The sequence below is a fragment of the Macaca nemestrina genome, chromosome 12, assembly GCF_043159975.1.
Source record: "Macaca nemestrina isolate mMacNem1 chromosome 12, mMacNem.hap1, whole genome shotgun sequence".
Taxonomy (NCBI): Eukaryota; Metazoa; Chordata; class Mammalia; order Primates; family Cercopithecidae; genus Macaca; species Macaca nemestrina.
Window position 1 is genome coordinate 91,392,690 of NC_092136.1, and position 13,641 is coordinate 91,406,330.

The following is a 13,641-nucleotide window of genomic DNA, read 5'->3' on the forward strand; positions in this document are numbered from 1 at the left end:
AGAAATCCAGATACAGTTACCTTGATGATACGGAGGAAGACAGTGACTGGGAGGAGACATGAAGGGGGCTTCTCTGGTATAGGTAACATTCTGTTTCTTCATCTGGATGCACATTATACAGATCTGTACATTTCAAAACAAAACTTTACTGGTGTGTAACTAGCTTATAACAAACGCAAATATTTAAATCATACCAGTTAATACGTTTTGACATACGTACAGACCAATGAGACTATCACTACACTCAAGTTAGTGAATGCACTCTTCTCTCCTACCTTTCCCCTCCACTCTAAAGATAAGCACTTACTGATTTACTTTCCATCACTACAGAGAAATATTTGCATTTTCTAAAGTTTTATGTAAATGCAGTCATTGAGTATGTATTCTTTTTTGACTAAATTCTTACCATCAGTGTAATTAAGATTCATCTATATCGTTGCATGCATCAATACTTTATTGTTTTCTTGCTAAATAGTAGAAGGTATACTAGGTACATTATATACTAGCATTTTGTATACTAGTACTATATTCATATAATAGTATGTATGGATGGACCACAGAGGTTTATACTTTCATCTGCTGATAAACCTTTGGATAGTTTCCAGTTTGGTCTATTATTTAAAATAAAAAGCTGGTATGAACATGTGTGTACACATCTTTGTATGGATGTATATTTCCTTTTTTCTTGGGTAATTCACATTCTGAAAATTCAAATTGCAGTGTGCTTATAATTCATGTGACCCTATGTATGTTTTATTTTAATTAAAGTTTTATTTTTAAAAATAAAAGGCTTTATGTGAGAGAAATCAAAATATTTCACACAGAAGTAGCAATAAAGACATACTTTTAAAAATTCCAGAATTAGAAAATACAAACAAAAATATCTGAGTATAAAAGTGAACACTATTTCATTTCAATGGACATTTTCTATAAAAATTAAAAATTATGCTTTTTTCTATTAAAATTATAGCAAAATATTTTAATATCTCCAGTAAAGAATATTCTACAATGTTATACCAAACGAACATAACAAAAATACACTAGAGAGGCCACAATTAGATACCCTGCTATATAAATTCTGTTGACTCCAGCCTTTTAGTCATTTCTGCCAAGCTCCCTGATGTGTGAGTAAAGCCATCTGGATCCTCCAGACCAGCCAAAAGCCAGCAGAATAACCCCATGTCATGTCTACGATGTTACATGTAATGAAAAGTTCACCCCATTGAACATTGCCCAAATTCCTAACCTATGGCACACTGAGATAGAATAAAATGATTACCAATTTAAGATACCAAATTTTGGAGTAGGTTATTGTAATAGATTTGGAACAAAATATTTAGATTGGATTTGTGAGATGCCTTGAAAAGGACCTTAAGAAACCTGAGAGAGGAGAGGAAATGATGCTTCTGGTAGCAGACCATTGAAATCACTTGAGGAATTCTTTTTTTTTTTTCTAAAATTTTTTTATTTTTGTTTTTCAATAAGTTATTGGGGTACAGGTGGTATTTGGTTACATGAATATGTACATTAGGGGTGATTTGTGAGAATTTGGTGCACCCATCACCCAAGCAGTATACATTGCACCATATTTGTAGTCTTTTATCCCTCGCCGCTCTCCCACTCTTCCCCCCAAGTCCCCAAAGTCCACTGTATCATTCTAATACCTTTGCATAAGCTATAAAGCTTAGCTCTCACATATCAGTGAGAACATACAATGTTTGGTCTTCCATTCCTGAGTTAATTCTCTTAGAATAATAGTCTCTGGTCTAATCCAGGTCACTGCAAATGCTGTTAATTCATTCCTTTTTATGGCTGAGTAGTATTCCATTTTATGTATATATATAAATATATATAATGTTATTATATATTATATATACAAATAATGTTATATATTATATATACATTATAATGTATTTCATATATATTTATCTAATATATATTTATTATATATAATGCTACATATATAATTTTATATATATACACATACACACACACACCATAATTTCTTTATCCACTCATTGATTGAGAGGCATTTGGGTTGGCTCTCCACAATTGTGCAATTTTGAATTATGCTGCTATAAACAAGCATGTGCAAGTATCTTTTTCATGTAATGACTTCTTTTCCTCTGGGTAGATACCCAGTAGTGAGATTGCTGGATCAAATGGCAGTTCTACTTTTAGTTATTTAAGGAATCTGTACACTGTTTTCTGTAGTGGCTATACCAGTTTATGCTCCCACCAGCAGTATAGAAATGTTCTCTGATCACCACATCCATGCCAACATCTGCTGATTTTTGATTTTTTGATTATGGCCATTCTTGCAGGAGTAAAGTGGTATCGCATTATTGTTTTAATTTGCATTTCCCTGATTGTTAGTGATGTTGAGCATTTTTTCATGTTTGTTATGGTGTTGATGCAACAGTGTTGTAAACCCATTCAATTTTAATTTGAGGAATGTGATTAACTAAATTTATGACATCTATATGATAGGGAGAGAAGTTAAATTGACGATACAGATTTTTCGTTAACAGAGGTTGTCTTTGGGTGTTGGGATTCAACCAATTTGACTATTTTTATTTTCCCTTACCTCTTTTCTCTGGCTCTCTTTTTGTGCAAGTTTGGTTTCATTGCAAAATTTAAACATTAAAATATATCAAATACAGCAAGTCTTAAGTTTTTTTCTCTACTTACTGCAACCTCAGCCTCCCGAGTAGCTGGGACTACAGGTGCCCGCCACCACACCTGGCTATTTTTTTTGTATTTTTAGTAGAGACAGGGTTTCACCATGTTATCCAGGATGGTCTCGATCTCCTGACCTTGTGATCTGCCCACCTCGGCCTCCCAAGTGCTGGAATTACAGGCATGAGCCAGCGCGCCTGGCCAGGGTTGAGTTCTTGATTTGATTCTCTGCTTGGTCGCTGTTGGTGTGTGGAAGAGCTACTGGTTTGTTTACATTAATCTTGTATCCAGAAAGGTTGCTGAATTCTTTTATCAGTTCTAGGAGCTCTCTGGAGGAGCCTTTAGGGTTTTCAATGTAAACAATCATATCGACAATGAACAGTGACAGTTTGACTTCCTTTTAACCAATGTGGATGACCTTTAAGTCTTTGTATTGTCTGATTGCTCTGGCTAGGACTTCCAGTACTATGTTGAAGCAGAGTGGTGAGAGTGGATGTTCCAGTTCTCAGAGGGAATGCTTTCAACTTTTCCCCATTTAGTATTAGGTTGTTTGTGGGTTTGCCACAGGTGGCTTTTATTACACTGAGTTATGTCCCTTGTTAACTGATTTTGCTGAGAGTTTAAATCATAAAGTAGCGCTGGATTTTGTCTAATGCTTCTTCTGCATCTATTGAGATGATCATGTGATTTTGTTTTTTATTCTTATTATGTGGTGTATCACATTTATTGACCTGTGGATGTTACAACATCCCTGCTTCCCTGATATGAAACCCACTTGACCATGGTGGATTATCTTTTTGATGTTGTTGGATTTGGTTAGCTAGTATTCCATTAAGGATTTTAGCATCAATATTCATCAAGGATATCAGTCCGTAGTTTTCTTTTTTGGTTATATTCTTCCTAGTTTTGGTAGTAGGGTGATGCTGCCTTTATAGAATTAATTAGGGAGGGTTTCTTCTTTCTCTATCTTATGGAATAGTGTCAAAAGGATGGATATCAATTCTTTGAATGTCTGGTAAAATTCTACTGTGAATCCATCTGGTTCTGAACATTTTTTGTTGGTATTTTTTTAAATTATCATTTCAATCTTGCTTCTAGTTATTGGTCTGTTCAAGGTATCTAATTCTTCCTGATTCAAGCTAGAAGGTTTGTATTTTTCTGGGAATTTATCCATTTCTTCTAGATTTTTTAAATTTATATGCATAACGGTGTTCATAGTAGTCTGGAATGATCTTTTGTATTTCAATGGTGTCAGTTATAAAATCTCCTGTTTTGTTTCTTAGCGAGGTTATTTGGATTTTCTCTCTTCTTTTCTTGGTTAATCTTGTTAATGATCTATCAATTTTATTTATCTTCTCAAAGAACCAGCTTTTTCAGTTTTTTATTGTGTTTTCTGTTTCAGTTTTCATTTAGTTCTTCTCTGATCTTGGTTAATCCTATCTTCTGCTGGATTTGGGTTGGGTTTGTTCTTGTTTCTCTAGTTTTTTGAGGTGTGGCCTTAGAATGTCAGTTTGTGCTCTTTCAGCCTTTTTGATGTAAACATTTAGGGCTATGAATTTTCCTCTTAGCACCACCTTTGCCATATCCCAGAGGTTTTGGTTGGTTGTATCATTATTGTCATTCAGTTCAAAGAATTTTTTAATTTCCATCTTGAGTTTTGTTTTGACCCAGTGCTCATTCAGGAGCAGGTTACTTAATTTCTATGTATTTGCAGGATTTTGAAGGTTCCTTTTGGAGTTGATTTCCAGTTTTATTCCACTGTAGTCTGAGAGAGTGCTTGATTTAATTTCAATTTTCTTCAATTCACTGAGGCTCATTTATGGTCTATTATATGGTCTGTTTTGGAGAAAGTTCCATGTGATGTTGAATAGAAAGTGTATTCTGTGGTTGTTGGATTAAATGTTCTGTATATATCTGTTAAGTCCATTTGTTCCAAGGCATAGTTTAAATCCTTGAAGTCTCCAACTATTATTGGGTTGTTGTCTATCTCATTTCTTAGGTCTATTAGTAATTGTTTTATAAATTTGGGAACTCCAGTGTTAGGTGCATTTACATTTAGGATTGTGATATTTTCCTATTGGACAAGGCGTTTAACCATTATATAATGTCCCTCTTTTAACTGCTGTTGCTTTGAAGTTTCTTTTTTTTTTTTTTTTTTTTTTTTTTGGTCTGACATAAGAATAGCTAACCCTGCTCTCTTTTGGTGTCCATTTGCGTGAAATGCCTTTTTTCACCCTTTTACTTTATGTGAGTCTTTATGTGATAGGTGAGTCTCCTGAAGGCAGCAGATAGTTGGTTGGTGAATTTTTATCCATTCTGTGTTTCTGTATCTTTTAAGCGGAGCATTTAGGTCTCTACATTCAATGTTAGTATTAAAATGTGAGGTACTGTTGCATTCACCATGCTATTTGTTGCCTGTGTACTTTGGTTTTGTTTTTTTGTTTTTGCTTTTTAAATTGAATTTTTGTTTTATAGGTCCCGTGTGCTTTATCCTTTATCCTTTAAAGAGTTCTGTTTTGATGTGTTTCCAGGATTTGTTTCAAGATTTAGAGCTCCTTTTAGCAGTTCTAGTAGTGGTGGCTTGGTAGTGGTGAATTCTCTCAGCATGTGTTTGTCTCAGAAAAACTGTATATTTCCTTCATATACGATGCTTAGTTTTTCTAGATAGAAAATTCTTGATTGATAATTGTTTTGTTTGAGAAGGCTGAAGATAGGGCCTCAATCCCTTCTAGCTTGTAGGGTTTCTGCTGAAATATCTGCTGTTAATCTGATAGGATTTCCTTTATAGGTTCCCTGGTCTCACAGTTCTTAAGATTCTTTCCGGCCGGGCGCGGTGGCTCAAGCCTGTAATCCCAGCACTTTGGGAGGCCGAGATGGGCGGATCACGAGGTCAGGAGATCGAGACCATCCTGGCTAACATGGTGAAACCCCGTCTCTACTAAAAATACAAAAAGAAATTAGCCGGGCGTGGTGGCGGCGCCTGTAGTCCCAGCTACTCCGGAGGCTGAGGCAGGAGAATGGCGTGAACCCGGGAGGCGGAGCTTGCAGTGAGCCGAGATCGCGCCACTGCACTCCAGTCTGGGCGACAGAGCGAGACTCCATCTCAAAAAAAAAAAAAAAAAAAAAAAAAAAAGATTCTTTCCTTCATCTTAACTTTGGATAACCTGATGAAAATGTGTTTAGGCAATGATATTTTTGCAAAGAATTTCCCAGGTGTTCTTTGTGATTCTTGTATTTGGATGTCTATGTCTCACAAAGCCAGAGAAGTTTTCTTCGATTATCACCCCAAATATGTTTTCCAAGCTTTTGGAATTCTCTTCTTCAGGAACACCGCTTATTCTTAGGTTTGGTCGTTTAACATAATCTCAGACTTCTTGGATACTTTGTTCATATTTTCTTATTCTTTTTCTTTTGTCTTTGTTGGATTGGGTTAGTTCGCAGACCTTGTTGTGAAGCTCTGAATTTCTTTCTTCTATTTGTTCAACTCTATCGCTGAGATTTTCCAGAGCATTTTGCATTTCTGTAAGTGTGTCCAATGTTTCCTGAATTTTATGTTGTTTTTTCTTTAAGCTATTTATTTCCTTGAATATTTCTCCCTTCACTTCTTGCAGAGTTTTTTGGATTTCCTTGTGTTGGGCTTTACCTTTCTCTGGTGCCTCCCTGATTAACTTAATAACTAACTTCCTGAAATTTTTTTCAGGTAAATCAGGGATTTCTTCTTGGTTTGGAGCTGTTGCTGGTGAAATAATGTGATTTGGAGGGGGTGTTGAAGAGCCTCGTTTTGTCATATTACCAGGGTTGGTTTTCTGGTTCCTTCTCACCTGGGTAGGCTCTGTCAGAGGGAAGGTCTAGGGCTGAAGGTTGTTATTCAGATTCTTTTTTCCCACAGGGCATTCCTCTTATAAATAAAGTTTTGGTGCCACAAAAGAAATAGCACTTGAATATAAAATTTTATTTTTAATTCTCAGCCTGGCAAGTTACTTCTATAGAAGGGTGCACCCTTTCAGATGGAGCAATGGTGAGCACACACTTGGACAAGGGAGGGGAAGGGGTTCTTATCACTGACACACGTGGCCCCTGCTGCTATGTCATTCCCCTATTGGCTGGGGTTAGACCGCACAGGCTAAACTAATTCTGATTGGCTAATTTAAAGACAGTAATGGAGTGAGTGGTTTGGCAGGAAAAATGGTTATCACAGAGCAGGTAATTGGAATGAGTCAGGGTGGAGCAGCTAATCGGAATGAGTCAGGATAGAGCAGGTAATTGAAAAAGGCTGCTTTATGAGGAAGTTAAGTTTAAAAGTAGAAGGCAAAGAATTGAACATACTGACATATTGATCCTTTGAAAAGAAACTCATATCTAACATTCTCTTGATGCAGTACTCTCCCCTTTTTCCTATGGATGTAGCTTTCTGTGAGACAAACAGGAGTAATTGCTGTTTCTCTTCTGTGTCTATCCACCCAGCAGGTCTACCCAGCTCTGGGGTGGTATTGGGGGTTGTCTGCACATGGTCCTGTGATGTGAACCATCTATGGGTCTCTCTCAGCTGTGGATGCCAATGCCTGTACCAGTGGAGGTGGCAGGAGGGTGCAATAAACTCCGTGAGAGATCTTAGCTTTGGTGGTTTAATACTCTATATTTGTGCTGTTTGGCCTCCTGCCAGGAGGTGGTGCTTTCTAGAGAGCATCAGCTGTGGTAGTATGAAAAGGAACCACTGGTGGGTGGGGTCCTAGAACTCATGCCCTTTGTCTTCCCCTACCAGGGTGAGTAGGGAAGGACCATCAGGTTGGGGCAGGGCTAGGTGTGTCTGAGTTCAGACTCTTCTTGGGCGGGTCTTGCTGGGGCTGCTGTGGGGGATGGGGGTGAGGTTCCCAGGTCACTAGAGTTGTGTACCTAGGAGGATTATGGCTGCCTCTGCTGAGTCATGCAAGTTGTCAGGGAAGTGGGGAAAGCTGACATTCACAGGCCTCACCCAGCTCCCACAACCAAAGGGCTTGTCTGACTCCCACTGAGACCCCTCCTAACAGCCCTGAGTCTGTTTCCAGGTGTGGGTAAGTGAGGCTTGAAAACTTGCCCCAGGCTACCCACCTCCCAGCTATGAAAGAAAGGGCTTAGTTGTTCCCCAGCCTGTGGAATCTGCATACCAGATTTGGAGTTCCGGCCAGGAGGCTTCTCACCCCATTCAAATTGTCACACAGTTCAACTAGAGAATTCCTTCTCCCTGTGGAGTTTTACCCCCCAATTCCCACCCCCCACCCTCCCACTCCCCCACCACCACCCCCCACCCTCCCCCCACCCCCGCCCCCCACCCTTCCCCCCACCCCTGCCGCCCCCCCCACCCACCCCACCCCGCTCCTCTGGATGCCCTCCTGATGGATTCCTGTGGTGCCAGGCAGAAATGGCCTGCTTGGGAACCCAGCAAGCTCCTTCCTCTTTCTGCTCCTTTCTCTACCCCTGAATTCACTTGGCTTTCTAAATTGACTCAGCTCTTAGTTAAGGTAGGAAACTTCTCCCGCAAACAAACCTTCAGGTTCTGCAGTAAGGGTGTGTGTTTGGGAGAGGAGGCTCTCCCTTTCCTACCTCTGTAGTTGGTGCACTCACAGTATTTGAGATGTCTCCCAGGTCCTCCAGAAGCTGTCCAATTCCTTCAGAGGGTCTGTGGGTCCTCTCGGGATTGCTGGTTTGTTATTGCAGTCAATCTAGAGATAAAAATCACAATGAGAACCTCCGAATGTTGCTCTGTCAGGAGCTGCAATCTAGTCCTGCCTCCAGTCAGCCATGATGATGTAATTCTCTTTTCTTTCTTTTTTTTTTAATATGGATTCCTGGCTTCCACTCTGAAATGTGTGATTTAATTGATAGCGGGTATGGCCAGGGCATCAGGATTTTTAAAAGCTTCTGAGGTGATTCTCCTAATCAGCCCATGTTTGCCATCATGAGTATAGAATATATTAATTCCTTATCTTTGAAGAAGAATAAAAATATATATTTTATTTTCTTATTTTGATAATCAGAGAATATAGATTCAACAATGTTTTGAAAACACTTAAAGAAAACTCGTGACATGTTTAAAAATCACTGGGAAAAATATAAAAAAAACATGCTTTTTATAAAAAATTATGGAAAAATATAAAAAGAAGAGTACAAATATTTAACTAAAGTAAAATAAAACATGTTAAAATTGAAATATATTTCTTTAAAATGTTATTGGTAAATGACAAAGATTTTTTTTTTTTTTTTTTTTTTTTGAGTCAGAGTCTCTCTCTGTCGCCCAGGCTGGAGTGCAGTGGCCTGATCTCAGCTCACTGCAAGCTCCGCCTCCCGGGTTTACGCCATTCTCCTGCCTCAGCCTCCCGAGTAGCTCGGACTACAGGCACCCGCCACCTCACCCGGCTAGTTTTTTGTATTTCTTAGTAGAGATGGGGTTTCACAGTGTTAGCCAGGATGGTCTCGATCTCCTGACCTCGTGATCCGCCCATCTCGGCCTCCCAAAGTGCTGGGATTACAGGCTTGAGCCACCGCGCCCAGCCAGACAAAGATTCTTATAATAAATGATAAAAACAATAATGCATCAAAGAAATACCTAGCACATCTTTTTCATTTGCAAATAGAGGTAAAGAGAAAAAAGCATTGATTTTTAACAATTTAGAAAATTCAGTAAAAATCAGTATTATTTATAATAAATGAAAGTTATAAAATGAAATATTACTCCTAAATAACAAAGAAAAAATAAACAGTGCCTTAAATACATCTTCTTGATTATGTCCCAAGAAGTAAACAACAAAAAAAAGTGATAATGAAAAATTTGAATATTCAGACTAGTAAGTTTAAATTAATAGATAATACATCAAACTTTGCATGTAAATTACTTCAACTGACCTTTATAAACCTCAAATCAGATACACTGAAGTCATATTTTAAACTTTCCTTACACTCTACACCCTACCAATCACCAAGCACAATGACTTCTGCAATCCAGAAATCTTTCAAATATACCTGCTTCTTTCCACTTCACAGTTATGAGCCACTAACTGCCCCCACTACAGTCAGTTCTTGCATGAACTACTTATTGCTTATGCATTCTCTCTGGTCCCTCTGCATTTTGATTTGCTTCTTGCCAAATTATTCACCATACTGAAGCCAAAATGATGTTTGAAATGAGCAACTCCTATGCTAGCATCTCAGTGCCATTCTCCCATGATGCAGTTAATGACAGAAACATACATGTATGACATTTTTGTGTGTATGTTTCTCTTCAAGTGAAAAAATAAGAGCTAGATTGATTTTCACTAGATTTTAAAAATAAGTGTTTTGGTACTCTGACTTAAAAAAAAAAAAGGCTCCATGAGATATACAGAACTCATTGTTAGGAAGCACCTGAGGGCTTAAAATATAAACAGTCATTCTCCACGGCAGCTTGGAGCATTGATTTGCTATTGAACTAATGCTACATATTGACTTGTGAATACACAACTCTAGGGTGTGAAACAGCAGGTTTATGGTTCCACTCAGGAATTCCACTTATATTGTATGTCTGTGAATATAAGTTAAAATATTTGAATGTATCAAAATCTACCAAATATGGCATGTAAACCAGTGTTTGAGTTTTAGTGTATATTCATATCATAATATGTACACACAGTGAGTGCATTCAATGTTACAGACACCATCCTGTGGGAAACAAGAGAGATGTATTCTTGCCCTCATGGGATATGCAATCTAGGATGAGAGGTTAATTATAAACAAATAATTCTATATACAACTTTTTAAATTACAACAGCTAAGAAAGTCCATCTTTTATTGAAATCCTGATTCTCAGTGGTACTCTGCTAATGTAATTGCTGCATAAGAAATCATGGCATGGTCATTATTGTATTTGTTGATGATGCTTAGGTGGTGCCAAGGATTCTGGGCTTTCAGAAAAGGATAATTAGCTCTTTCTTAGCCTTATTATACCTTGTATCTCTACATTTGACCCGCAGTGATATGTCACATGGTACCATTAGAACAAAAAATGCTTAAGAGTTACATTTTGAAGAAAGCAAACTTTGTTCCAGCTCTTTCCAAAGGAAATTATCCAAAATTTTACAACTAGAAGAGACATTTTCATTCTAATCATCTTTTCCTCCCCTTTCATGAAGTAAATGAAACCCAAATAAGTGAAATGGCTTGCCAAAGCTCATTGAGCTATTTTGTAGCAGTGTCTCTGATTCTACTACATTAAAAAAAACAAGTGAGTTTACTTTTAGAGAGCAAGATTGTGAAAATCAGATAAATACTTCTGAGAATCTCTAAATTAATCTTAACTCTTTAGTCTGTTCATTCCATAAATAAATATTTCCTGAGCAACTACCAAGCAAAATTCTGTGAAGGCTACGAGTTGAATGAGACTTGCTCTGTGCCTTTCAGACTACAATGTAGTTCGAAAGACAAATCAAGCAAATAAATTATTTTAATAAACTGATAATTGAGTATTAACATACAGCTTGTCACCACTGTAAACTTGTGCTCTGTTTTATTTAGTACGGGTATCATTTAAATGAGATAAAATATGTGAAAGTACCTAAAATCGTATATAATTATCAAATGTTTTTAAAGTTGTTAACTGCTACAAAAGCATTAAAAAATAAAACAAAAAACAGTCTTGGTAAAAGAAGACCAAAAAAGTAGGTACCTATTCATTTTAAGTAAAATGCAGAGTTGAACTTATTCTCTGGATAGTTAAGCAGAATGATACATCTATGTGATCCAGTCCATTTCTGCCTTTGAGGCAGCAGTTTCCCTTCCCATTGAAGTCTCAAAGCCCCAACCTTCATTGTTTACTGATTCAGCTGATGGACAGGGCCTGAGCTCCCACAGTAATGCACTGATTGCTATTTGCTTCTGGAAATAAATGTGGCTTAACTGAGCTTTATTTATTGATTAGTTGGAATGGGCCCAGACTGCCAATGAAGTCTATAGGAGGAAACAAAGCATGCCTGCTTTGAGAAAGAAAATGTTAAAAATTCCCCTCTGGCTGTGTTGGTGCTGAAACACATCTTCCAGTGCCAGGGATGTTGTGGGATGTCTCCCTTTTTTTCCTATTTAAACAAGACTATAGGGTGGTGACAAGAAGAGGGCAAAAAAACTTGATACCAAACAAATGCGTTCAGCAAACTCTGTCTCACAACTTTGGAGGCAGGGGGAATAATGCTGCAGATGGTAAATTGTCTGACACGTATAGAAGCTGACAAGGGATCCAACCTTCAATAATTATACAGAATTATTTTCTCTTTAATGCAGAATTCCCAACCCAGAACTTCACTTTATATTATTATTTGCTGTAAGGCTACTCTCAGCTTCAGGGCAGAACTGTTTCTGAGACTGCAGTGAGCCGCTTAGCCACAGCTGCTTTCAGAACTGGAAGATAACATAAAAGTGAGGAATAACTCCATGTGATTAGGAGAAGAGCTGTGGGTTAGCTTAAGAGAAACAACAAGCTATGTCAGGAAACCTTACATCTATCTCTCTATTTTAAATGTTCTTAAGTGGACAGTAGACAAAACAATAACAGCAGCATTAATAACCATCGTATATTGAATTTCTTAAGTGTGAAAAGTTTTATATCAATTATTTCTGATTCTCACACAACTCTGTGAGATAGGATTTTTCCCATTTTGTACATAAGAAAACTGGAGCTCAAAGAAGTTAAATAACTTGCCTCCAGCTATGATGTGGTAGATCCCATATGTAAACATAGCTTGTCTCCTTCAAAAGCTCATGCTCCTTTCAAACATATTTTTCACAAACATTACTCCTCTCAATGCATACCAAATTTAGGGTACTTACTACTTCTGAGTGAAAAAGGAATAATATAAAGTTTCGGCTACAATGAGTATAGAGTTTTATTCCTTAAAGGTGATAATATAAAGCAAATATGGCACAATGTTAACATTGAAATTGATTTTTGTTAATTTTTTCCATAGTTTTATGTGAGCTTGAAGTATTTCATTTAAAACATTGCTCCCACTAATAATTGATAAAGTTGAACTTACTTCTTAGCTAATGAAATTTTGCCAGGAATCCAAAACATTACTCATAAAATCAAAATAGGATGGCTTCAATAAGAAATTAAACTCTCTCTTTCCTTTTCCTACCAATAGAGATTAATGACTGTCATGAATACAGTCAACTCACTTTACAAAGAATAAAGACTTTTTTGATAATAATTACTACATGTTAAAAAGTTCTTACTTTGAACAATAGTGAGAGATCATAGAGAACACCTGAAAGCTGAAACCTTGTGAATGGATCTTAACAATCAATGAGAAAAGTTATCATTTAAATATTTTGTTCCCCAACCTTTTAGAGCTTTGCAAAACATTTAAATCTCTTACTATTGATTACAAATATCTAAAGATTTTTAAGATAAAAATATATTTAGCACATTGTAGTTTAAACTATTAAAACATTAAGAATTAATATGTTTATTTCTTTGTGAAAATCTGATCAAATTTATTTGGACAGTACTCATCTTCTTCTTACAGAATAATTTAACAAGATGGGATAGACATCTTTTCTACACCTTGGTGAATTGTCATACCTTTTTCTAAGTTTGTATCAGCTTCCTACATGTTATCTTTCATATTTTCAATGTAAAAAAAAGTCTCCTAGAATTCCCTTATTGTGAAGTTTTTGTCAGTGTCACATTCTGAGAAATCTTCATCCTTATTGTTACTCTCATATTCCTCATTTTTGTTGATAAATTCATCTTTACTCAGTTCCTCTTTCAGCATATATAAACTTTCTGAATAGCAGCAGTGTGAATATCACCAGTCAGCCACTTAATCTATAACTTCATTTATATTCTATTTGAATTTCACTTCCAGCGTTACCACTTTTTATATCTTTGCTGCACTTTCATCTTTGTTGACCAATTTCCTCTTTCAATTGTGTATTTTTGTAAAATTTCATGTGACTTTG